Source organism: Cygnus olor, chromosome 5 (assembly GCF_009769625.2).
Source record: "Cygnus olor isolate bCygOlo1 chromosome 5, bCygOlo1.pri.v2, whole genome shotgun sequence".
Classification (NCBI taxonomy): Eukaryota; Metazoa; Chordata; class Aves; order Anseriformes; family Anatidae; genus Cygnus; species Cygnus olor.
In genome coordinates this window covers 32,695,538-32,716,526 of record NC_049173.1, presented here as the reverse complement: position 1 = coordinate 32,716,526, position 20,989 = coordinate 32,695,538, and the positions used below count along the sequence as shown (strand labels likewise).

The 20,989-nt window shown below is 41.0% G+C and overlaps 1 protein-coding gene across 11 annotated transcripts in view; it reads right to left on the bottom strand.

The window, feature by feature from the left end:
• The window catches only part of PHF21A (PHD finger protein 21A), a 133,838-nt gene that overhangs the window by 101,239 nt on the left and 11,610 nt on the right, over positions 1 to 20,989 (bottom strand). For 6 of the 11 annotated variants that reach the window (XM_040560143.1, XM_040560142.1, XM_040560135.1 and 3 more), the window contains one exon: positions 108 to 146. The gene's annotated coding sequence lies outside the window, so the exon portion shown is untranslated. Of the gene's footprint in view, positions 1 to 107; positions 150 to 20,989 lie in introns of all 11 variants that reach the window. The other 5 variants (XM_040560141.1, XM_040560136.1, XM_040560137.1 and 2 more) reach the window with 1 other exon arrangement.

Below are 20,989 nucleotides of genomic sequence, written 5' to 3'. Positions count from 1 at the left end.
ATAGGATTCAGTTTCAGTAAACATCAAATTTTTCCAGGAATGCATGCCAGCTCTTTGTGTCATCTATTCTTAGGTAAACCATCCTAGCTCAGGGAAGGAGCGCTTACCAGTTTTGAGGAAGTTATTCCCTTCAGCTCTCTACCCCCCTCCTGCAAAAGAGAAAAAAAATAATAATGACAAACAGCTTAACTACAATTTGAAACAGATAAATTAAAAAATTGGGAAGTTTTGGGTCTTTTTTTTGTTTTTACTGATGTAGAAGTTAGCTAAAAAATACCACTTTGAAAGAAAATTTATTTGACATGGGAAGGGAAACACAAGGAGACCTACAATTCTAATGTAGTTAAAATACAAATTATTACAGTCACTAGGGAAATAATACACATACAAGCTTTCCCAGCTCTGCCAAGGCCTGTGTCCCCCTCCCCTGGGGGAGACCTCTTCTCCGTCACTTTATTAAGATCCAAGTCACAAGCCTGTCAGGTGCCACAACTCAGTACGATGAGGTTGCCCACCCCGGATGTTTTGGCACCTCGTCTGCCAGAGGTTAGAGCAGCACAACAGAGGTGGTGAAGCAGTTGGCATGTCAGCACAGTCACCAGAGCTCAAATCCCTGAGCACTAACGTAAACCGAAATCAATGGCAGTTTAGGCTAATATGTTAGGTCATGAACCACGTAGGCTGAGAAGGCACACTGCCTGTGTCATGGGGGGAAAAACATTGAGCAGCACAGAAAGGTGGTACTTCTTAAATCATCCGTATATGAATCATAAAAACTTGTGAGTCAGAGTCCTCAAAAGATAGCTAAAATACAAATGATACCTCATTTCTTCAATTACTTTGCCTGACGCTAAAAAAAACTCCAAAACACTCCAATTTTCTAGTAAAATACTAGAATATTAGTCTATTTTAAGCTTGGATCCACAGCCAACAAGATCTTACAGAAATGTTTCTATCCACACAGAAGTCACTGCCGAGCTAAAGTTTAAGCCTCATAAAGAGGTGCAGCCCTAGTGGAAGTGCTCAAGGCCAGGCTGGATGGTGCGTTGGGCAACCTGGTCTGCTGGGAGGTGTCCCAGCCCACGGCAGAGGGTTGGAATTGGGTGATCTTTGAGGTCTCTTCCAACTTCGACTATTCTGTGATCTCTCACTCTGCAGAGGCCTGCGCCAACAGAGGAGCCAGCGTGCACCAGCCAGCAGCACCAGCGTGCTGATGAGCACCAACACAGGAACAGAAAATGGGAAGCCTACAGCTGGCAGCGCGTGGGATTGTCCTCTCCTAGTCTCAAAGTTCATTGTGCATTTTGAACAACAAGATGTAACAGCTTATCTTCTGTAACCTTCGTTTTAGAGCAGTTTCAGATCAGTATAAACAACATCCAGTATGGTAGGGTATGGACAGAGGAGGATGGCTTGTTTGGAAACTGCAATCAAATTAAATGCGTTTGTTCTGGATGCAACAGAACTTGCGACACCCTCACTATTGATAGTTCCTGAAGAGACAGCCTTAATTCTCAAACTCCAGTTGCTTCCTCTCCAACTGAAAACTTCACTTGTCACCACCACCTCCTACCATCTATCAGTGATTTTATTGGTCCCAAAAATCTATAGAGGAAGCTCTCTAATTACAGAAGCACTAACCGTGCCCCTTCAACAAGCAACTGCAACGACTGCATCTCCCTGCTATTAAAAAAACCTCACTGCTGTAGGTGACTGACTCTGGAAAGCTAAACAAAACAGTCACACTACACATCTGCAAATACAGTCCTAGAATGATTAAAAAAACAAAAAAAAACAAAAAAACATCTATTTGGTTGAAGTATGAGTACATATAATGTGAAGAGAACACTGCCACTTGGAAATAACAGCATGATTAACTGTTCCTTCCTTCCTTTTATTTTCCTCCCCTATGTAGAGACCCCTATCAAGAGAGGGGCCCTATCCTCCCCCAGGCTGGATCCCTCTCCCTCAGCTAACACCGAGAACAGAGTTACCGATCTCCAAGCTGCCTGCAGCCGCTCCAAAGGTTTGCAACCCCAGGCTGGGAACCCAGGGGCTCCCGAGGACAGAGTTGGGAACACCAGGAGTCTAATTGTGACTCTCCGAGTGATTTGCTGCGTTGCCTTGGAGAAGTCACTTAAGGAGGACCTAGACCGGGAATGGAAATACATCTGCATCCTCTTCTGTATATGACTTACTACAGGTTTTCTTCTTAAGTGTTCAAAGCAGGTCAATGTTCAAAAGTCAAACCTTTAACAATACAAAATACTTTAGTTCTGCCCTCATGCAAGTACAGTATTTTTCCTGGCATCTCTGCCTCATTTAGCAGAGACAAGCCTAAAGAATAAAGCATCTGAGTAATTTCTTCTCATTCTGAGTTTTCAGTTTGCAAGCTTTTTTTTTTTTTAATTCAACATTTAAGCTCTACGGCAAATAAAGAAATGGTTCCCTCATAAGCAGCGCACTACTGAGAGCTGTAGAAAAACTTATGCCTGATACAAGCAAGTTTTCTTAAACAGGGGATTGAGACAGAGAAATCAAGAGCAAACATCCCAGTCTGGCAACTCCAAGCATCTTGAATGGACTTACGTTCGCCATCGTTCTTAACATTTTTCTAGCATTCTATGCATTAGCCCCTACAATAACCTGCCAAGTGGTTAAGTCTCTACCACTTTTTATGCAGAGGACTAGCTGGCCTACGTGATTCTGATTATTTTTTTGTTCTGTGTTTCTTTGTACCACAGAATAATGAAAAGGATCAGAAGGTATGTATGAATACAGCAGATCCCTTAAGAGATGTCCAAAAGATCCACAGCTATGGTCCTCACGAAAGGGGAAAGGCAGATACTTGCTGCTCAGGCCATTGTAATACTCCTGTAAAGGGCAGCTGAGAGAATGCCAGACTAACTCCTGGATTTCCCCACCCCAGTAAGAGAGAGTGTCTATGGACCCTGCTAATTAAGAAGTGTGTTATACTGATAGGATACAATCACCTCCATGTTCAGGTACCTTTTTGATGACCTGCATCATCGGTGAATAGAGACAGGAAGGCTTGAACTCATTATTACTGATGGCTATTGCATAAACAGATTCAAGCCCCAAGAAGGCAGAGTTTCTTTGGCTAAATGACTTCCATGTGGCAATAGAGAACATGAAGTCAGGATGCCCCTCCTGTTTCCAAACCAGACACAGATTAAGTAGCAGTGTCAGAGGTGTTAGGTGTTGCTTGCACAAACATTCTTACTAGCAGTCACTGCTGAGAAATGAAGGAACTGTCAGTCCACTTCCTTTCACTGACAGCTTATTTGAAGAACAGAATTTAACTGTACTTCATAAAGCCATAATGAATTAGTGGAGCATGACAATTCAAAATCCCAAATTGAAAACTTGCCAAAGAAGAGTTTACAACCAACTAAATCTGCAGCTTTGTTCTCAACAACTCTCTGTATTCATGGCTACTGGAAGGCAACCCAAAATAGTATTAATGAAAGAGGCACCAGATAAAATCTGCTTCTACAGATGAAATCACATCTCTTGTTCACAGCAAGAGAAGATACACAAACTCACATCACCTCTTACTCACTAAAAAAAACACACCAGAGAGTTAAAATTAAATACACCAGGGAGTTAAAATTAAACAGCTCACAATCACTCACATTAACGTTTTTTTTTTTCTTTCAACTGTTACTTTAATTAAATTGCATCTAACTGGTTTGAATGTCTTAATAAAAAGTAACAAGTCACATTTTTAAACACATCAATTGGATTCTCAAAGCTTGATTGCATATGGCCCTCAGCAACCTGATCTGAGGCTGGCCCTGCTCTGAACAACGGGGTAGAACCAGATAACTTCAAAGGTCCCTTGCAACCTGAATTATTCTTGCGAGTCTGTAGTCTAGCATTAAGAGATGTATTAGTTTTTTCAGCTCCTTTTCCTACGCAATAGGTTTTTGTTTTGTTGTTTGTTTTTTTTAATGCTCTTGGTATGATTACCAGAAAACACCTCACTTGTATCCAAACAAACTTTATACATATACATACACACACTTGAAGTAATTAAAAATAAAAATAAAACAGAGGACCTTAACCTTTTCAACATTTCTAGACAGCACGTGTAAGGGAAAAAATACTCCACTGCTACCAAAACAATCATATTCTGTAGATCAACTTTAAACTGTTTGAAGTCTGTAAATGAGGAGAAAAGTTAAAACACAAAACTCCTACGTCTAAGGCTTGATAGCCCCTGAGGACATCAGAAGAATTACATGTGGTGGTTAAACATCCTACTGTATAGTACCTGACAATTTAAGACTATTTAAGACTACCTAAATGCTAAGTGTCTGTACGTTAAAATGTTTGGGTACATCAGTCAGATACTTACTCTGTGACCTTAAAGTTATACAATAAAATTTATGTTATCATAACCAGAGACTCATTTGGGAAAAAAATGTGAGGAAAACAGTCGTGTTTAGCCATTTCTGGCTAGCATTTTTCCTAATTCTGAAAGCTAGCACGGGTTACTGTTACACCACGTAACTTTAATCAGGAACTTTATATACACGTATCACACCATAATATTTAAATTACTATTTTCTTTATCAATAAGGCCTCTGATTTGTTTGCTGCACAGGATGAACTCAGACAAAAAGGACTAATTATTGCGCAAAGGAGGTTTTAAGCTTGCCATTCTCACCCAATTTAGAGTACAGCTTTACAACAATAAGGTTGAAGAAAAAAAAATCATAAAAGTTTGAAAAGAAATCATAAAAGTTTTTTTTTACTGTGGTTTTCTAGTCACAAAAGCAAAAAGTCATACTTGTTAACAGGATTTCCACAGCCTCCAGAAAAGATAGGCCAAGCAGCGCCCAGAAAGGACTCTTTTAGATTACGTTTCTCCGAAGCTCACGCTGCAGGGGGGCACGTTAGCACCACTGGGGCTGTCACTTGGGTGACTTGGGTAGCACGAGCTGTCCCACCAGGCGGTCACGCTGGGGCTGTGAGAGCTCCTGCCAGCACCGGCTGAGGCGCCCAGCAAGGGACCGAGATGACCAAGAGCGCACTGACAGTACCGGCCAGGCCTCAGGCCTGCTCGCCTGCATAACTCCCCTGGATCCCCGCTCGCCTCCTCCCGGTTCTCCTGGTGGATAGCTCCCACCACAGTGGTCACGGAGCTTTGGCTTTCTACTGATACAGACATTAACCCACAGCGTTCAAACTACAAGCTCCAATCCCATCTCAGGGCCCTCTCTGCCCTGACCATTAGCCACGAAACAGACACAACTTGGAGTTTAAGACACCAAAAGCCTGTTTCATTTGGGGTCAGACTGATTCACCTTCTCTAAAACAGTTTAGGAAACTATCAAACTAACTTTAAACAGAAGCATGTGACACCATCACCTGTCTTTACAGAACAAGCACTGTATTTACCACACAGAGAGCTAAAAGACTCACTATAGCTAAGAAGGCCATCCCATTGTAAAGACAAAACCACTTTGCAACCTCGTTTTAAAATTACTAAGCAAAGCTCAGCATGGCAGTCAAACACACATAAACAGATGAAGGTTACCCTCCGAGTCTTGCTCTCCTCTGATGACAGCTCAGAGGCTCATTAGTAACTCTGTGAATTCAGCCTTTCCTGGAAGCTAGGGGTGGGGTAGGCGATGAAGCCACCCACTGTAGGAAAACGAACCAGCACATTTGGCCTGATCAAAAATCAGCTCGTGGATGTTTTTAAATACATCAGGCCTGTCTCTCTTACCTGAGCAGATTTATACAACACATGGCTTTGCACATTTTACCTACACATAAATACAGACCACTCTTCTTCAACCGCTCACTGTGCAGTTCTCAAATCAGAGAAACATATCCTAAAGCCACTTGCACTTGAAAGGGAAAAAAGTTAGCATATTTTAATTCACGAAGGATTAAGCATTTAATCCACCTTTAAAAACAAAATACTCATCCTCCCACTTTCTCACACACCTACCTTTGGCCCTGTTAGAGGAAAAGGCTAAGATACCACCATTTAAAAAAAAAAAATCTTTCTTTTTAATTTCCTTTCATATGATAAACAAGGCATTCACAGTAACTTTTATTAAAAAGTAAACTAGAAAGTTATAGAAAGTCTGCCTGACCTGTGACTGTTGGCAAGCCTTGCAGAAGTTCCTTCTTACTAGGTACCGAGGACTCCATGTATTTCCCATATAACCCTTTCTAACATTCATAAAATTATCACCACTACAATTCTGGGTTTTGTGCCCAGAACCCCACAGGGGGACGTTTTACAGCATTGTTGTATTAAAAAGCTATTGTACTGCAGACAGAGAAATACTAACAAGAACATCAAGCCTCACTCTTCTCAGTGAATTACCATTCACCAGTTTTAGATAAATACAAAGCCACCTTCTATGCAGCATGGCCAAATTACTGCTCATGTGAAAGGTAGGATGACCTGAACTTGCACACTGGTAAGTTTTGTTGTGCTGTTTATCCCTACAAACACCATAAGGAAACCCTGGTCCTAATGAAGACTACGTTTATGCTTTATTAGCAGTGCAAGAGCAAAGTTTTCATATTTGAAGCTGGTAGATTGGGAGTTTGTTTGTTTTTTTTTTTTCCAAAAATTAAGAGATTTACATGGTGCTAAGATACACATCAGTGGAAGGTTGACTGTGGTGATAGTTCAGCAAATTTTTTGCTGCATTCTGCAATGTTCCATAAAGTTTGTAGAAAAAGGTTTGTTTTAAAATTCATCAATTAAACTGCTTTTACACTTAAACAAGTTAACAGATTTTCCTGAAGTCTTAGAACTGTTTTTATATTTATTTATTTTCCTAACAGCTACCAAGTATACATACACCTGGGGGGGAAAAGATGGAAGGTAAACAGAAAACAGACAGCAGACAGAGTTGTCCTCCTAGCTGGACAAGCCCATTGTTTTGTTTCAACATTCAAAAACAATTCAAAAGGGAAGTTGTTCAGAGTCTTTGTTTGCCTGGGTTTTGTTTTTAAATTACATGCCTAGAAAAATCATTTCATTAACATCTACTGTTCTTACGGTGTGTTGTAAATTTCTGATTCCTGTGGTTGAGAAGTTTCTGCCTTCCTTTTATACTTCAGCAACAGAGGACTATTTTGGGAAAGGGAGATGTGGGAGAAGGAGTTGCAAAGCAAAGAGAACACTATTTTCTAGAAAGAACGGTGTTTGAAACGGGTTAAAGAAATAGGAAATCCTAGTGATTGCTTTAAAAACAGAAGGCGGAAAGAAAAAAAATTAAAACTATACTCCAGTATTTAAAGTATTATTTTATTTTTTCCAATTCCATTAAGAGTGGAGGGATCTCCAACTTCATGTTTTATTCATTTAAGCATGAGGAAAAATTTCAGACTGAGTGCCCAACTTTTTCCTTTTCTAGCAACCCACTGCATCTTAGAGAGAGCTGGCTTGTGGGAATGACACATTAGTGAGGCAGAAGTGTCTTAAGAGTTTCGGGAAGAGGTCCAGAGCACAGAAGGAGATGATCCAGGTAGTGCTGCAGGACTGCGGACAGGAAATGCAAAGCTGGAGGCATCCTCGACTGCTGCTGCAAGTGCTATAGCACTTCTGAGGGGACAGCTTCGTAGATGTGCAGACCCACTGCCTGTACAAACTAGTCTTTGAATTTTATCTATTTATCAGATGCTTGGAGGAAAAAAAAAAACCGTCAGAAAAATATCCCATGTTTCAACCACAAAACAGTGGCATTCAAGGACAACTACGGCCTTCCATTTCCACATCTGAAAGAAGTGCTATTAACTCAATCTGCCAGCAGGGGGAAATGCCAAACAAGTGAAAAAAGTTGAAAGCAGAATAATAAATACGAAGAATAAAAAACAAATGCAAAATAATCCTCTCCCCAAACTACCCCCTTCACCCATCACACACACCCTCAGCAGATAAGGGAGGGAAAAGTTCTGCTGGGCCATCCAGCCTTTGGAGAAGAAACAGTGAAAGTGCCTGTTCAAAACAAGCACTGAAGAACAGTACTAGCAAGCAAAAACAAACTTTCAGTTTCAGTGTTAGCCCTAAGCGACTGCAAATCAACTAAAGTTTTCTTAAATCTAGCATTATGATGAAGAGGGAAGTTTTGGTATTACACAACTTAAAGAACCAAGGTGAAAGAAAATGAAGTTTTAAAGGACTATCCAATATGAATGTTGGAATTAATTTATTTAAAGTGAATACACATTTTATAGAAAAATCCTTCTGCTTTAGAGAATACTTACTACATTTATATGGAATCCCAAGAGTCTGGGCTTTTTTTTTTTTTCTCCTGAAGAGATTTCAGAACAGCAGGGGTCCCATTAGACACCCTGTTTTTCCTTCTACCTTATAAATATTATCTGTACACCATTTCCATGGTTACAAAGTATAGTGAAACTACTTAGAGGGGATATCTGTTAAGGGAATAAATGTATATTAAACATATTTTGCCAAACAGCAACTTGCACGCAACAGTCAGGAAACAGACACAATTACACGCGGCATTTTAAAATTAAGAAACAGCAAACTGAAATGGAAAAAGTGCGTTGAACAAAGAAGTTTAACATGCATTTACAGCGAAGGAAAAAGAGACAAGCCCCGCTATCACAAGGATTTTTAGTTTAAAGCATCACAGGGTAAGAATCATAAGGAACAACAGGAAGATTTTCAGCAGCAGATTTATGGAGATTAGGTACACGAGCTTCTACTGATGTTACCTTCCCACAAACATCAGACATAAGCTAGGCACACAAGTAATAAGAAGCAGACATTCAAAATTCAGATGCATTGTGATTAGTGATTATACGGCAGGGCACCTCGCAGCAACAGATTATCTCTTATACTTCCATATTTATAGAACTGTTTCAGAATCAGATACTGCACTTGCAGTAAAGCTCCTCTCAGCATGCCCCTGCAGCCTGCCAACTGATTCTTCAAGTATGCACGACGATTAAACCTCTTGATGTACTGTTAGTCTAAGTAAATCCTGATTCAGCTTAGAGTTTATAGGCCTTCCTTCAGTTTCTCCACTTTGGGTGAAGCTATCCTGCAGCTGACCACCCCCACACACAGATAACCTGGCCTAGTCCCCCTCAGTTTTGCTCTGCTCCGGGGGCATCAAGCTCTGGAGGAAGCAAAATGAGTCACAGAGGGGCCTGGGGAGCACCAGCACATGCTGAAGCAGCAGCGCTGGGATGGGGGCAGAAGTGAGATCGCCTTCCTTCCTTCAGCAGTCACGAGTCCCACAGCGCGTATACTGAGTAAGAGACTGCGCTTTGCTGCTTTTCCTTTTATTTTAGACTACAGCAGTCCTCGAGGAGTCATCTTTCACTTTCCCCACCTCGTCAGAAGTTTGGCTGGCAAGTTACGTTTGAGATGATCCAGTCACGCAGACATGTCCTCACTTTGAGCCTGGATGACCTACGGGAGAACTGGGGAAAGAAAGGCACCTGAGCTCTCCAGGCAGCTGAATCGCACACATTCTGCTTGTTAGTTCATACAGAATAAGAATTGCCCTCATTTTCTGCTTAGTATCATTAGAGCACCGAAGATAACAATTCTTTAGTTGTTTATTGTATTTCCTAGTAAAGATTGTGTAAAAGGTCAAGGAGAAAAATCATTTTAGACATACTTTACATGCAACCTGTAAAATTTTTTGCTGTGGGTCAACTTTCATGTCAATGTACTGGAACAAGTGCGTGTCCAGACCTCCTGTCTGGTGCAGTTCTTGCAATAAGCTGACCTCTTCAATTTAATTCTTCATGTCAGTACATGCATTAAAAATAAACCATTTCATATATATATATATATATATATATATATATATATAGTACAGCTGCATAAACTTGAAATTTAGCTGCTAATGTACATTCTCATGTTCTATATTTAATGATACTGTAAAGTACTTAAAAGAATACAAGAGCTCATTTTATCTTTTGCAGATCTTTTGTTTTAACAGGAAGCCAGACAGCTCAAAATGAGAAGCTACACGTAAAGTCTTACCTTTATGCTACAGATCACTCTGGCTCTAATATGTCACAGGCTTCTGAATAATTGTCAGAAGACAATATAAAAATGATTTGTTAGTGAATATAGATGTTCACATGACAAAAGTATCAAAAAAGCAATTGTTTGTTCCTTGTTCTAAAAATCTGAAGACAGATCAAGATAAAAAAGGTAACGCTCTCACCTTCTAGAACTGATTTTTATTTTTTAATAAAGAATATTGCAAATCTAATTTCACACAGTTCACGCTATGAATCAGAGTTCTGTTGATACTGTTGGGTGCTCTGAACCCTGTAAAAGGCGGCTAGGACTCCCTGCTGTTATCAGAAAGTTTTATTTTCTCTACTCTTGAATAAATACAACACCTGTTCTAAGCACATCCTGCTAATATTTACTAAAAACATTCTCATTCTACATTTGAATTTGACACGCTTTCTAACTCAGGGCCTTGTTTTATTTCACCAGCCATTATTTCATATGCTATCATTTTGATATTCCAGATCACAAAGATCCACTTAAAAAAAAGACTACCTTAAGACACTCCAACAATAAATGCAGCATGCTCTGTGTACAGATTAAATAAGGAAAATAAAAAGCATTCAGGTTATTATAAGTTCCTAGGTTTGTGTACTGATAAGTTATTATAGAGCACTTAAAAGACATCAACTTTTAGAAAACAAGGAACAGCATGTTTTACAAGTCTAAATAAGACAACAGTAAACAGAAGCAGGCAAAACACACTCGTTTCCAACTCTGGCCTGAACAGAATACTGAAAGCTCCTTTCTCTCCCCCTCCATCCCAAAATAAAAGCGCGAGTGAGAAGGGATTTTATTACATTCTTAGAACTGTTAGGAGCAAAGTCACATCCAGCCACTTGCGTTTAGCATGCAGGCTGTACACACTGCCGAGCACGTCACGGGGAGAAAACATGCTCGCTGAGCTCCCTGCCTTCCCGAGGCCTCCAACGCAACTGTCACTAGGCCTAAATCAGGTAGGCTCCGCGGTCGGCGCTGCTGCAGATGAGCCCGAGTCCACCCCTTCTCCCCATCTCCCTACCGGATCGTTCCAGCATCAGCTTTTTGTGCTCTGCTTCCTTTAGCTACGGTATCTGTAATAAAAATTAAAAATAAATACATAGAAAAAAAAAAAAGGAATGGCAATTTACTGCGCAAGGTTTGGCCCTGTTTTTTCCTCTTTACTACAGCAGCTATCCTGCAGCTTCCGAGGCACCGATGGCTGCTGTTTGATCTCTGAATGCAACAGGACTTCGTCTGCCAGGCTGCATTACTGTTTTCGTAGCATCCCTCTGAGGGGGGGTGGAATCCCCTCTCCTAGCTTCCTTCCTGCTGGGCTCTGAACATCCAGATTTCCCCACTCTCTGAAGACATACAACGCAGGCCTAGCACTGGTTCAACATCCACATATTGCTCTCTCCTCCAACACCAATTCCTTACTCTCCTGTTTATTTTCCTACAAAGCTATTAAAGGAAAAGTGCAATTAAGTGGTGGCCCAAGTACCTCAAGTGTTCTCTTATAGAGAACTCTATTTCTCCATCAGGTTAATCCCATTCTGACAACTGCTTTAGCCTTTTACTTTCTCTAATTCATCATTTTTCTTCTTTTAGGATTCCTAATCTATCTTTAGCTTCGCAAAACTCAAGTTGAGGGGGAAAGTTTTGTCTCTATATTGTGTGAACTTTTTCATCCAGGCAAGATGGAACAACATGGAAATAAAAGACACATTTTCCTAATAGCTTTACCCTGAACATTTTGGGCAAAGTACTTGATTCAAAAGAGTCTCGTGAGACTCGCACAAAACTACTGGGGAAAAACAGCAGCATAAGCTGAGGTATAAATAAAGTCTCAAAATTCATCTTTGCCAGGCCAAACAAAACCAGGTAACATTCTGTAGGTCAGACGGACATGGGCAAACTGCGTTAAAAGAAAGTGATCAAAATAAATCAAATCAATACCTAAAGAACACTAAGACACAAAATGGTTTCACTGCACTTTTTTCTTTTCTCAAAAAAAACCAAAAACACAGACAAAAAGCACACACAAAAACCTAGAACCACACAGTTTGTTCCTTCCAGAGAACAGTCCACAGAAAAAAAAAAGAAAACAGCAAAAAATCAAAGATTTCCCAGACAGTCCCAAGTACATGCAACTTTTCAAATAATTACATATTGAACACAACGGTGATTTACTAGCTCATTGCAAGGGAAACCCTGACACACCTGATACATAAAACGTTTATAATGGAGTCCTGAGGAGCTCACAATTAGACAACAAGCAACACAAAACAGACAGCAAACTGAGAACAAGTTCATGTACACACCTTGGGGAAACCTATTCTCTCTTCCCCCTTAGAGACATGTCTTCTGATCTCCAAATGTGAGCAGCTGTTTCCCACCCCCAGCGTGCACAAATACCTGAACTACATTACAAGGTTTACTTCTGTCCCCAGTCTTCCAAGAAACACCTGCCCTAGAAGGAAGGGAAGCAGGAAGGCATCACTCTCCACACCCTTTTCAGCCCCTTCTGCTGCAAGAAAACATACATCCTTGTACCAAGCAGGAGGTATTTAAGTTCCCAAAACAAACATGGCATTTTTAAGAATTCTAAAACAAGAGGCAATTAATGTCTTGGAAGTCGCTCCTAGTGAATAATAGTCCCTATTGTCATTTTAACCTGTGCTAAATGGCATATTTTCAAATCATCTATTGGAGAAACATTAAGAATTTCAATTATTTCAGCCCCTTCTATTTTCTCAAGTTGCATTAACAAGCACATAATATCTTGCGTTGGTTCTGTGAGGGAAGTGGCTTGTATATCATCCTTTCATACGCACTATGGGCTCCAGCCTTGGAAGAAGGCAGAATGCTAAGTACCACCTTTTTTTTTTTTCTTCTTCTCCCCTTAAAGAGGCTAGGATTTTTTTTTTTAGTGAGCAGACAAAAGGACCCTCGATCAGCAATAGCATGTGCGGCTGGTTTCTGAACTGGTTCATTAGAACAGCCTCTGTCGAGACACTCAAAACACTTCATCTTCCAAACACACAGGTGATAACAATATCTGGGTTATAACAGTGCAAGGATTCATTCCTGGTTTTGTATGTTTCTAGAAATGCCTGAATAAAGTTCACTATCACACCAAATAACGATTTGCCCAGGCAGTGACAGAGAGCCAAGCAAGCGTCAGCTGCTTACATTACATGTGCTACAAAACAAAAAGCATTATTCAGACTTCCTATTCATGAACATCTAAAATCATCAGTTCAACTTTCTCAAAACATGCATTGAAGTTCTTACACAAGTAGCCAAGAGAACAGTAATTTTTATGAATTAAACTTTTTGCAGTTGTTAGCTTCCTGCTGCAGTCACACAGCACATACACTACAGACTGTTCAAATTCCACAACAGATTAATGCTAACCTACCAAAATTTTTTTCCACAACTTGCCAAGCATTGCAAGTATGCACCCACACAAGAGCACAAACTGCTATGAGCCTCTGAATATAATAGTGTAAAATTATCATTCAAATTACCAAACGCACAAATAGCAAGGCAGTTGAAAGGGGGTCGATTCACCCAACAATAAGCTAAACCACCTAGATACCTAAACATTTGCACAGTGCTGTAAGACTTCTGTTTCAGCTTTGCTCAGCGTGTACACAGAATGCAGTTCTCCTACAGCAGGTGAAGTGTTACAGTGTGGAGGTCGCATCTGCACGTTCATGCACGAAGCATTAGTTTAGCCTGAAGGGCAAGAAGAAGTCTTCTGGACAGAAGTGCCTGTCGCAGCCCTTCTTCCTATTCCTCAGATATGGAAAGAACACAGGTATTACTCTGTCAGTACAATTATTTTGTTCCCAGCCCATTCTTGCAGCAGTAAGGGAAAGGTGAATTCACATGTAGAAACAAAAAATCAAAAGTTACCTTCTAGCAATATGTCTTCTCTGAAAAGTCTCTGTTCCCACTTTCATAAAAATTTGACTAGTTAATATAAAAATCACACCCTAAATCAAACTGAAGTGTTCTAGTTAAACAAGGGTTAAATCTATGTGAGTTAGCACCTACCCTTCACCTGACAAACTCCTTTAAACCCAATGATAATATCCCTAACCAAGAGCAATGCTGGGCAAGAGAGAAGTTCTGGCTATAGGAGCAGAGTTTCAGGTAAAAACTATGAAAGTCCTACTTTGATGACAAAAAGAGAAATAAGCAGTGGATTCCTGATGGTTATTCAGAAAATAAACTTATGACTGATCATAACAAAAACATGACGGACTTAGTTAAAAAGACAAGGCAGCATCTTCCACAAAGAGGAAAAGTGAAGGAGAGAGGCAAGGATGCCACTACCCACCAGAAGTGATGTAAGTCACAAGCTAAGCTTACAAAGCAGTGACCATCAAACTATCATGCAAAAAAAAAAAAATCCCAACTCTGAAGAATACTCTTTTAAGCCTTCATCGGAGGATACAGCAGATTGCAATCTTAATGGTACAAAGCTCTTGGACATCCAACCTTGAAGCAAGAGAAAACGGGCACTGGAATACAGACACCTGCAGCAGGGAAAGGTTCACACATCACGTTGCATCAAGAAGAGAAAGGTGAACCTATTTGTGCCCCTCACACCACCCTAGAGCAAAATCCTCGATACACCTTTCCCTCCTTAAGAATATATTAAAAGACTGAAAACAAAGAAAATGCTAAACAGTCACAGAGCGGAAAAGTTATCATAACAAGGACCAGGGCTAAGCCTGTGCACGTTTGTGACTGATCTGGCAGAAGAGGAGGTTACAGACGTTACCACTATTTCCATTACTGCAGATACTTAGAACGAAAGCAAACCTCAAAGAGTTACACGGGATACGATACTACCAAACGACTGCTTTGTCATTTTATTGTCCCCACGTTGACAAAAGCAAAGTAACAGGAAAAAATAACCCTAGCTATAAATACACAACGAGGAGTCTCAACTAGGCATTACTACTCGGGAGAAAGATCTTGAGATTGTTGCAAGCAAACAGTTCACCCCCCAGCAGCAAGAAGCCAGAGAAAGATGTCAGGAATAGAACAAAACTGAACAGGGAGCATTCCGCTGTGATGCACGCTGCATGTAGCTCTGTCCACTCCACCTCCAAAAGGGAGAGCTCCGAAGTGCATGGAGAGGAACGACAACTAGACAGCTCGTGTAAAACAAGCGAAACTAGTTTTCTCACATCGACCCACCCTGCGCATAGAAAATAGAGTAAAACAGCAGGGAGCTCGCTGCTGTGGGGCACTGGAAGCAACAAATATAACCGAGTTCAAAAAGGCACCAAGTTCCCCTATAATTAGTTTGAAGTTGCTATTCACAGGCAGCAGCCCAAACGCAGCTTCCATCTCAGGCAGCAGCTAAGCGAGTGTCTGTCAGAAACTTACTCTGTTAATATTTCAGCAGCTGACAGGCTTCACCCATTTCCTACGCTGTTCAGTCAGCTGCTGCTGCTGGCCACTGATAAAGGCAAGATGCTGGCTTAGATGGACGTTTGGTCCTTTCATTTTGGTTCCTTCATTTAATCACATCGAGCAACCATACCAGCACACATCTCAGGTTGTTTCGGAGCTCGGTTCTTTCGGTAAATAAGCCAGGCTGTAATTCATGCATGTAACATTGAAAGCAGAAATTGCAACTTCTGAAGCAGAAACCAAACTGTTCTACGCCTATTGTATTATACAAAGCATCACTGAAAGACAAAAAATTAAAATTAAAAATATCAAGGATGTGACTGCTTGCTTTTTTACATAACCCATTTTACTGATACATCTCCTGTCAGCCCCACACTAACCAGGATGTCAACCCAAGGAGACTCAGGCAGTTGTCTCTTAACCGAGGAAGCCCCAGAAAGCTGGAAAGCAGAGCTAAACATCAGCTGTGGATGTTCGCTGGAAAAACTGCCAAGACCCATTTAAGACTGGCAACGACTTGGCTTTCTCCCAGCTGACCAGAGGAAAGATCTCCTGAACCAATGGATTCAAAGAGAGCGTGCAGATGAATGTCTGACTCCTCTCCAAGAAAATGAAATCTGCCGAACCACCAGGTCCTGCCTGACCCTGGAGCAGTGCTGGATGCTCTCCTTTCTGACACAGGAGTCTAGCTGAAGTACTCCCGCTGAAGGAAACGCATGACCTCAAGCTGAGGCCCAGGACAAACACTGAACAGAATTATGCTAGAAAGCGCTGCAAATTCTGCTAGAAAGCACTGCCTAAACAATTTGGTGAATGTCTGCTTTCTCATCACTGTCAGCCTCCTCCTCTTCTGACAGATGAGCTTTTGAAGATAGCCAAACTGAGAGCCATGCAGGATAAACAAGCAGGTCTCAATCTGTGAATCCTGACACAGAAGTTTCATTTTCTAGAGCCCAAATTACAAAAGGTCTGGAAAACAAAGCAAGTGTCCTGTATATACCACCTTTGAGTATTGCTGTAGGCAGCCAGATGAAGATGGATGTTCCCAATAAGCTTATCATCTTTATCTGGAACAAGCAAGTATCAAGGAAAAAAAAATGTATAAGAAAAAACAGAAGCTTTGTGATCACTTTCATGAAGACACAAATATCACCTCAATACAATTACTGCTCAGCTACACTAGTAAGAAAGCTAACCATGATCCAGTTTACATGAAAAATCTCTTAGGTCACACAAAAAGACAACAAGATAAAAATTTCAAGCTGCTCCGCATTATGTTTCGGTTTCACATAGGGGGCAGTATGATTTTGCTATTTAAATAACCTTCTGCTTGTGGAATCACTCAGGTTGGGTGTTTTGTTTTGTTTTCACTTTTCGTTGGTGGTTGTTTTCTTTCGGGAGCGAGGGTTGCTGCCTAGGCCAGTAACAGCTTCAGAGCTGGTCCTGCTGTGGGAGGAGGAACCAGCAGCATAGTGCCCTCGTCATCCTAAAGATCATTTGTACAAACTACACAGACAACAACCAGCACTACAAACCAACAATTCAAAGAAACCGGCACTCTTATTTGTAGCTGGGAACTTCTGATTTACCAGATGTTTTTTTAACACTTCATATTGTCACAGGCTGAACGTTTCAGGTTGAATTTGTTGGTATCCCCAGGAGAACTGAAGGAAGGTTTAATCATAGCATGTGCTCATACTGAATGTATTCATGTTTCAGTGCTTCTGCTGATAATCCATGAAAGAAAATTTCTCTTCTCCATCCCACCAGTAAAAGCCCAGCACAGATGCACGATCTGTCTTCCAGATGCATAACCTGGATGCATAACTTTTCTTCTGAAGTGTCCCATCTCTCACTGTGACCAAATTCCAGTATCAAGAAAGGTATAAAAGTGTTCCCGGCGGTACCAAGCAACCTCTCAAATCTCATTCATAATACAAAACAAACACATCTTTTGGCTCTCCTCCTCAGTCCAAGATCAGGTGGTACTACTTCAACAATTACAAAGGAAAATCCAGCTGATTCCAGTAAGTTCCAAAATACAGGCAGTGATTTTGAGGAACCTTCTCTTCTCACACATTAGGCTGTGTGGAGACGGAGGAAGAAGTAGACAACTGTATGGATGTCTCCAGATTTATGCCCATTTCCCTGCAATCCCAAGCAATTGGTCCTAGCAGTGATGCAGGCTGACCTTTCCAGTGTGCTCTCCCGTTGCTTTCACATTGCTATGATGCTTGCACACAAAGCAGACTGCTTCCTCTGACAACACGGAGAACAAGAATTCAAACTTTTCTCTCCGTAAAAATGCAGTCCCAGCTAACACAATCCCTTTGGATCTCAGGCCTTTAATGCCAAGGCAATATAACAAAATTATTTTAGAAACATTATTTCATTAAGCAGTGGTGATGTCAATGGGCCTAACTGCTAACAAACAGAAGAAGTACAGCAATTACTAAAATGTTAGGACAAGCAGATATTCCAGGAAGGTTCAATACACCCTATCTATAACTCAAGAGATCGGCAAAAGCAAAGAATTTACTTTACAGAATTCACATCACAGAATAATTAATGAGACATGACAGTTACTGAAGTTGCCTTGTATTTGGCCTTGAAGCTGTCTCCACAGTTACAGAGTTGAGATGTCACAACATAAAAACACTTCAGTAAAGAGACTACTAAAGCAGATTACTGCTGAACGCCAACCCAAGGCTTATGCAGAGCTAGTGACTCAAAATATGAACGACTAATGAAACATTAGAAGAGCATATGCCAAAGTTCCTAAGCTCTAGAAATACCCTAAGACACTGGCTGACACCACAAACAGAATGGTTTACCTGAAATTAAGGGTCATACCTGAGATACTTCAGAAGAAGAGACAAGCATGTAGAAGATCATGACTCAGTATCCCACTGAAGACCAAGAGCCTAGTGCTGCGGAGAGTCACTGAATCAACCACGTTAAGTTCCAAGCACCAGCCCCGCACCTTTAAGCGAGCTATTTACACTAGACACTGAAGCATATAACAAAAAGGGAGCCAGACGCCTCGTGTTTGCTTTGGAATATATTTTCACGAGCAGCACTAGAAGAATTAGTGGAAGCAACACTGGACCCAGTCATCTAGGAGAAACACTGAAACTTGGGTATTGCTGATGCAGCTGATTTTCCACTTGGAAAAGGGGTTTGTCCAAATTAACCGAGTAAGATATCTGTCCCTGAACACTACTCACTCAGGAAAACTGGAGAATTCTGCTCACATAAGCTGTATACAGACCAGTTTTAACAAGTGGCTAAGACTTCAGCGCTGATGAAACTGGTTATTTTTGCTGTACATTGAACTGTTTCATGCAACTAGCTACGTTAAGTCCTTTGTACCAGACTCATATGACATGATACGGAAACATAGCGATATTATGCACCAGAGATATTGGAAGCATTCATCCACTGATCGGAGACAACGCGCATTCCAGAGATGTTTCAATCTGGTAAATGTAAGTGCTAACCTTAACTCTGACCCTCTGGGTGCATTAAGAATATGCACCCATGTAACGGCATCTGTAGAAACATAATCATGCTTGCAAGGTAATATGCAATTTCATGTACTAATTGTACTAGAACGCAAGAGAGCCAGAAAGGTGGACAAAAAAAAAATCAAGAGCAACAACCACCACCACTATCTTTCCTCTGTATTTTTTCAGGCTCTGTAGAACTTAACTCTGGACTCTTTCTGTACATCAGTGCTTACCTATGTAACTCCACACTTTCACAGGATTTTAAATTCTCATCTATTAATCATCACCTCCCCTACGCATCAAAAGGTCTCCTATCCTTACTCGAAGGCCTACTTTCCCTTCAACCCAAGATAACCTAAAAGAAGAATAGATCCCAAACTCCAAAACCAAAAGTACCTTATTTATTTTGGATGACCTGTTTTACAAGAATCTCCGTTCCTTTGGGGCAAACACTATTTATTTGTGCATCCCCCATACTTAATCAGTAAATTGTTTTTAGGCTTGTTTTTGTTTATAACGTAACAACATTCAGGACTTGAAGAAAGCAGACTGCTTACTGGATTAAACACAAGAGCATAGGCCTCTTCTTCTAGGTTAAAGTCTTCAATAAACTTACCACAAAGCAGAATAGAGGAATGTATTTCTTCTTCAGTTTCTAGCTAGAGACATGAGAATCGTAATACTCACCAGACTGACCTGTTATCTTTCAAGTGAAGCAGATTCTCAAGTAATAAGAGGCACACCTATACTCAAGTGAATAAACTGTGCTGATTCACAACAGCAGATTGCCTGGGCCAAATTCCATGCAGTATTAACAAATCAACAGGAAGCACTCCAAAATTATTACACTGATGTGCTCTCATCTTCCTTCCCCTACATTCCAGTCAGCTGGCACTCTCACCGCTCCCTGTAAATATACAGGCACAGGTATCAACCTCAAATTCTGCCTCCTCTTTCCCTTTTATTATGTTTCTCCCTCCTCACCCCTTAAAAGCCTTCCCCTCACAAGCACACAAACGAGAACAGTAGCATCTGGAGAATGGTATTTGTAGCTGAGGTAGTCACACTCGGTGTGGGAGTACTGATGGTAGTCACTAATCTGAAAGGAAGGATTCAAGTAACCATACACTTACTAGAAGTTCTTTTCTTCTCAAAACCATGATTATTCAATATAAGTAAAAAGATTTACAAGCTAGATCACATCAACATAGCCCTGAATCACCATGCCAATCTAACACGGAATCACTAAGTATACAATTAGTGTTTAACGGAAGAAAAGCTGAGTGCAAGACTCCTGTACAATGAAAGTAGACTTCTGCTACGTGAAAAACAAAGTGTCCAAAACACTGCTTTGCAATTACTCACGCTGACTGCCACGGGTATTTAACTGATTGCTTCCTTAGAACAGGGACACTGAAATGTAGTTTTATCCAGTTTTATAGGTAAATCATAATGTTGATGGAGAGTGAAAGTAGCACAGAGCATGGTGTGATTCCACTTCCTAAATAAACGGATCAGCCATGTGAAGGAGGCTGCTCCTAGCAGTCAGTCACCCCTTTATTCCCAAGGAGCCAGGACCTATCCCCAAGGGTTTCACCCAGGGGAGAAGGCAGTGACACACTGGTAAGGGACACTCCTCTTTCAGGGCCCCTCACATCACGTCGTTCACCTGCTCTCCTGGATCCTGCTGGTTCCACGCAGACAAGAGCCCCACTGTCCAAGGAGACACGGACGGCCACCACGCAGCAAGAGGGCTTGCCAGAGCAGCAGTCACCCCGACGGACAGCAGCAAGGCTGTAGGATTTTAAGACCGATACCTGCAATGATACATTTGCGATCACAGCACTACTGTGCTGTCAGCGCAGTGACCATCATTACTGCAACTTCGGTGCGAAGTTACTCTTTAAACAAATTCTGATCTATAAAAACTAATGCCCAGATTTTTGATGGTCCTACTGCTGTGCTAGAAAAGGTGTTTAAATGCATTTGTCTCCGCACA